The sequence below is a fragment of the Phascolarctos cinereus genome, unplaced genomic scaffold (genome assembly GCF_003287225.1).
Source record: "Phascolarctos cinereus isolate Bilbo 61053 unplaced genomic scaffold, phaCin_HiC Scaffold_4;HRSCAF=312, whole genome shotgun sequence".
Taxonomy (NCBI): Eukaryota; Metazoa; Chordata; class Mammalia; order Diprotodontia; family Phascolarctidae; genus Phascolarctos; species Phascolarctos cinereus.
Window position 1 is genome coordinate 439336446 of NW_027555847.1, and position 6645 is coordinate 439343090.

Below are 6645 nucleotides of genomic sequence, written 5' to 3' on the forward strand. Positions count from 1 at the left end.
TTATGTTTATATTTAATATGTATAGAATAATTTTACATATATATTTGTTTGTGTCCAACAGTAACCATCTCTAGGGCAAGGGGAGAAAAAAAGGGATAAAAATTTACGTGATAACTTTTGTGTATATTTGAAAGAATGCAAGTTGTGCATGCTAGATTTGCAGTTTCATGTGTAATCTTTTTTATTGTACTGTGTTATGGAAATGCTTGTTTTGTTTCATGAATTGAAAATGAAATAATTTTTTTTAAAAAAGAGAGACAAACTTATCCAAGAGATAAATTCAATTGCCTCAGAACTTGACTGATTTAAACCCCACTGAAAACCTATGGGCTAATCAAGACTGGACTTTAAAAATGGGCTGTTTTGTCAAAGGTACAAATAATATCCAATGGGACAAAGGTATGGCTTTGTGTCAGTATTTGTGTCAAAATCTCAGGAAATCACTGCCAAATCTTGTAAACAATTAACTGCAGCACAAGGAGGTCATGTTGAATATTAAAAGATGTTAAAGATGTAAAAAGTTAAAGGAGGTATAAATTTAATTATTTTTCTTTCTTTCTTTCTTTCTTGCATACTCATTATAGCAAGGGAAAGAAATTTTGGTGTAGTTCTGACTTAAAGAGAGAAAGGAAACACAAGTTCAAATTTACTGATCAAGGGGTAGGAGAATTACCCAGGAGGGGCAGAAGCTTTTAGACTATTGGATTATTGACGTGATATTTTCCTTGCCAGGTTTCCCCTTTTCAGGTACAGCAGTCACTCAGATGACTGCACTGGATTGGAGGAGGTAAGATGGAGAGAAGAGGGCTTAAATCTTATGGAAGCTGGGAGAGGTCTGGATATTGAAGGCAGCAAACAGACACAGATGACTCAGGTGGCAAGACAAAAAGGGGAATATAGACTTGGAAGGCATAAGCATAAAGATAACAGTTAAAGCCATGAGATTGACTTTAGGGGAAAGGTGGGGGGGGAAGTATAGAAAAAAGAATGAGTATAGAAGTATAGAAAAAAGCTGAGCCTTGTGGAATATCTGTAGTTGGAGAAAAACAAGAAAAGGAACTCAAATTACTAGCCAAGCTCTCCTCATGCCTGTGGTGAGATTAACAATTCCAGCCCCCATGAGATCAACCAGGTACTGTGCAAAAGCTTTCCTTCGTGATGGCCCTCATGGGAACACGCATGCTCTGCAGTAAACAGGACTTCTATCTCTGCCCACTGTGCTTACCTGGGTAAGCCCTACTTCTACTTGGTTAAGTAGGTAGCAAAAAAAAAAAATCAGTGAAACTTTTTTTTAACATCACAAAAGAGAAAGCAGGAAAAAAGTTCAAAATGGGACAGCTTTGTTACTATCTTGTTAAATTTAATATGTTGTTGTTCAGTCATTTTTCAGTTGTGTCTCACTCTTCCTGATGCCATTTGAGGTTTTCTTGGCAAAGATACTGGAATGCTTTGCTATTTCCTTCTCCAGCTCATTTTACAGAGGAGGAGGAAGATGAGGAGGAGGAGGAGAGAGGCTTCAAGCAGAGGCTATATGACCACTTTTCACATAGGACAGTCACTGAGATCCCTTCCAATTCTCAATTTCTGTGATTCCATGAAGATGGAAGAGCATGGTTAGACAGACATTTATGTTAAAAAAAAATCTGAGGATTTTAGTGGATTATAAACTCACTCTGAGTCAAGATGGCCATTAAAACAGCTAATTCGGGGCAGCTAGGTGGCACAGTGGATAGAGCATCGGCCCTGGATTCAGGAGAACCTGAGTTCAAATCCAGCCTCAGACACATAACACTTACTAGCTGTGTGACCCTGGGCGAATCACTTAACTCCCATTGCCCAACCAAAAAAAAAAAAAAACCAGCTAATGCTAACCGTGGCTCCATTGAGAGGTATAGTATCCAGAACAATGGAGGTAATAGTTCTGCTCTACTCAAAACACACTTGGAGTACTTCTTTCAGATCTGAGTACAACATTTTAGAAGGACGTACACAAAATAGATGTCCAGAAGAGCGCAACCAGTATGCCAAGATGAATTGAGGGAACTGCGGATGCTCAGCGTGAAGAAGAAATTATTTGGGGGTAGAGTGGGAGGATGGAGGAGGAAGAACATATCTGTCTTTAAAGTATTTAAAGGACAATCACATGGAAGAGCTAGACTTGTTCTTGGCCACAGATGAAAAAACTAGAAAAGGCCTGGAAGTTGAAAAGAAGCATATTAAGACTGAAAGTAAGTAAAACCTTTAGATCAATTAGATCAAAAAATTGCTTCAGGAGGCAATTGGTTCTCTTCATTGGGGTGCGGGAAGGTTCTTTAAGTTAAGTATGACATGGGGATTCTTGTTCCAGTGTGGGTTGTACAAGATGTCCTCTGAGGTCCCTTCTAGCTCAGATAGTCTGTGATTCTGTGAAGCAAAATCCCTTAGAAAATTAGAAGGAATGGCCTCTAAGGCATAGGTGGAGGGTCAGATTTAAAGAGACAAGGCACTCCTTCCTATGAGACTGGAAGGAAGGGTACAATGAAATAGAAGGAGGAGGAGGCAGAAGAGGAGGAGGAGGAGGAGAAGGAGGAAAAGGAAAAAGGGAAGGAGGAGGAGAAAGGAAGGAGGGAAGGAAAGGAGGTACATTCATGGATCAGTCCATTTTGTCTGTTTTCTTTCTTCCTGCTTCTAGATCACAGGAGACTGCAAGAGGAAAGTCAGACTCTATATACAAATCCATTCTATCCAACTTTGACATTGCCCTGAAATCAACTTCAATCTATGCCTTAAAAGCCATTCCTTCCCACCTTCTAAGGGGATTTGGCTTCACAGAATCACAAACTACCTGAGCTAGAAGGATCTCAAAGGACATCTCATACAACCCATGAAGAGAGAGAGAGAGAGAGAGACAGAGAGAGAGAGAGAGAGAGAGAGAGAGAGAGAGAGAGAGAGAGAGAGAGAGACAGAGAGAGAGACAGAGAGAGAGAGAGAGACACACACACACACACACACACAGAGAGACATAGAGACAGAGACAGAGAGAGAGACTGAAGGAAACAGAGAGAGGGAGACAGAGAGAGAGACAGAGACAAAGTGGGAATGCTGAAGTGGAGGTAGGGGCAGATTGAGGACCTGGGGCCACTTGACCTTGATTTTCTCAGTAAACAGGAAGGTGAGATTATATATTAAGAGTGACAGCCAGAAGGTCTATAGAATTTGGGCTTAAAGAGGAAACAGAATATTTGTAATAGATAAGGAATAAGCAAACTATTGAGGATTATTGGACAGCAGAAAGAGCCCTGTTGCAGCTGGATAGAGTGAATTTGTATATCAAGCCTTCATGGTTCTGGGCTTTCCTCTTGAAGCCTCCTGTGATCTAGGAGCAGAAAGAGAAAAAAGACAAGGCAGAGTGATCCATGATTGTGGATTAGCATATTAGTGATACATTGTAGACACAATCCTGGCAAGCTCCCCTCTCAGAAGTAACTTTATAGACCAAATCTTCTTTCTTTAATAGAACCAAAGACTCTTGAGTAGCTTTACCCACCCCTACTTATCCTCCCCCTTTGAGATGCCTCTGCCTTGAGGTGCTTCTGATTAGTGAGTCCTCAGTCCAATCCTCCATCATGAGAATCCCCAGCCAAGCAGGCCTCACTCCCATCTTAATCACCGTCTGGATTTCCCCACCTCTCCTACAGTAGCTTTGTCCTCATCTGTGTATCCTCTCTCTCCCTTCCTTTGTAGCTCCCTTTCTGTGTTATCTTCCACTATTAGAATGTAAGCTGCTTGAGGGTAGGAACTTTCTTGTCTGCTTGTATTTGTATTCCCAGCATCTAGCATGACCCTTGGCAGATAGTTTGTTATTGTTGTTGTTGTTGTTGACTAGGGCTAACATTTATATCATGTTTTAAGGTTTGCAAAAGGCTTTACATATACTGTATTATTTTAGCCTCACAACAACGCGGGGAGGTAGGTGCTGTTATTATCCTCATTTTATATAAGGAAATTGAAGCAAACAGAGGAGACTTCCCTAGGCTCACACAGCTATTAAGTGCCTTAGGCTAAATTTGAACTCATATCTTCCAGACTCCATGTTCAGCACTCTATCCACTGCACTACCTAATAAATACTTCATCTATTTATGTATCTAGGGTCATAAGCGGGAGAATAAATTATGGAATCTCCCTCAAATTTGGTTTAGAAATTATCACCATCCTCTCATTCTCCTGCAAATGTTAATGAGATTTGCACTTAAACTAAAAGGACAATTCACTCCATTTCTCTATTGAGATGTTATTAAGAGAATTCCCTTTTTTAGCATCATAACCATGTTATCAAATATCTAGTTTCTCATCCCTTTGCAAAGCTCTCAATTGGTAATACAGCCCAACTCTATTGTATTCAAGTTCAGAAGACAGAGGAGCTAAAAGAAAAAGAAAAAAAGTAGCTCATTTCTCAAAAACTTAGTTTAGCTTAGCTATCTTCTACTGTCAGACTCCCATAAACACAAAACACCAAGTTTTATCACCACTCAGTAACTTTTTTTCTAACTACAGTCAGAAGCCATGAATCAAGTCTCTATTATGACCAACTTTTCAGAGTACTTTGAGGAAGATTTGTTCAACAAGGGGAAACAAAGCACGTCAGCTCTTTTTTTTTTAAGTATAGTCTTACTCTTAAAATAGAAATATTCTCTGGTTTCCATGAGGAAGGAAATAAACAAGCATTTATTAAGCACCTACTATGTGCCAAATGCTGTGGTAAGCATTTTAGAAATATTCTCATTTGATCCCTACCTGAGAGGTAATTGCTATTATTATACCCATTTTACAGGTCAGGAAACTAAGGCAGACAGAGGTTAAGTGACTTGCTCAGGCACACAGCTATTAGGTGTCTGAGGCCCATTTTGAACTCAAGTCTTCCTCACTCCAGGCCTACCATGCTATATCATACTATCCACTGAGCCACTTTACCACCTCTAGCAGCAGGAAAAAACTTTCCTACTTGGTTCTTCCTAGAAAAAAAAATAATGTTTTCTGAGACTCCTAGATTCAGAAGATTACACTGAGACCAACATCTGAACGGGTAAATGATACAAAGCTAGTTCTAGTTATATTAATTCATTAATTAAACATTTAAATGCTCTGCTATGAGTAAGGCTAGGAGCTCAAGGAATCTAGAGATAATAAAGAGGTCAAAGGCCCTGGCCCTCAAGCAACTAATAAGATAGTAGTAGGGATGAGGCAGGTATGCAGACAATTATCTTTAGGTTTGGTTCTGGCTTCCAGCTTCCAGAGAGAAGACACTGGTAATGGCATTCTCTTCAGGCTGCTGAAAGGAGACAAGAGGCTGGAAAGAAGCTAACATGGAGAACTTCAATCATGTCCTTATTACCAGCTTTGCTACACTAGAGACTTTGAGGAATTTTCCCCTTTGGATAAGATCTGGGATTTTATCTCTTGACTGAGCTGAGTAAACTTGCTTCCAATGGGAGACTGTTGACTCTGTATAGTCTGGGGTATATTCTATGTATATTTTCTCTCATTTGTGTTTTGCTGTTTACTCGGACACATGGGTTTGTTTGCTAAAGACATATATTTTTACACACACACACACACACACACACACACATACACAACACTGTGCATAAGAGGAGGTATTAGAAAATCAAAGGAAGTAAAGAACCCCCTTAGTTGAGAGAATCAGTAAAGATTATGGGGAAAACTAGACTGTTCATTCTTCTTTGAAGGATGGGTAGGGTATTTATAGGTCTTAGGTATAAGGAACAATATGAACAAAGTCAAGGAGGTGACCATTTTCAAATAGAGTTCAGGAGATGGAGAATATTCTGGTTTGGCTAGACAGGGAGGTATTTGATGGGGAACTGAGGTAGAGAAGGCTGGGTGAGGAGGCTGAAACCAGACTGTGGAGAACCTGGAACACCAGGATATAAGGCTTATAAGATCATAGATTTAGAGCATGAAGGGACCTTAGAAGTCATCCAGTCTAACTCTCTCATTGAAAGATGAAAAGACTGAGGCCCAAGGAGTTTATGAACAGGGTTGCACAGGTAATAAGCAGTGGCAGGCAATGGAGAAGCAACAAATGTTTCTGGGCAGAGTACTGACATGATCAGACTTGTTCAGTGGGAAAACTGATACAGTAGCCAAGTGTAGAATGATTTGGAAGGAGAGAACTTAAAACTGAAAGACTTTACTACATGAGAAAATGAGATATGGCACACTAGGTCAGACTTGTGGCCCACCCAGTCCAACGTTGTGCCAAGGTTAACCTCTAGCAAATAAAATGCTCAACCCGTCAAGCCAATGTATTAAGTGCAAGCGTACTCAATGTGCCCAACTGCCAGGGAGAGAATTTTTAATAATCACTGAAAACTTCAACAGTCATGGACCAAAAACTTTCTAAAAATAAGAGACAATGATGAATTTGAGCTTAATAGTTGTTTCCCTTAACATCAAAATATAACAGTGAAAGACTTCCTTATCTCACAGCAAAGCAAATAAATGTGGGCCCATCTATAAATGTCTACATCCCTAGCTCCTGGATAAGTAGTCAAAACTCAGTCAAAGTCATGTGAAAGTGCCTTTCTCATCAAAAGTCCTGGTAAGGGCACAGTTTCCAAAGCTCTGCAGACCCAAAACAACA

The 6645-nt window shown here is 39.9% G+C and overlaps 1 long non-coding RNA gene across 1 annotated transcript; it reads left to right on the forward strand.

Annotated features, from left to right (window-relative positions):
• Positions 1 to 580: 580 nt before the first annotated feature.
• LOC110214719 (uncharacterized) lies at positions 581 to 5472 on the forward strand. The gene is made up of 2 exons (XR_002326354.1): positions 581 to 1229; positions 5268 to 5472. It is a non-coding gene; the product is annotated as an uncharacterized LOC110214719 (long non-coding RNA).
• Positions 5473 to 6645: the final 1173 nt, after the last annotated feature.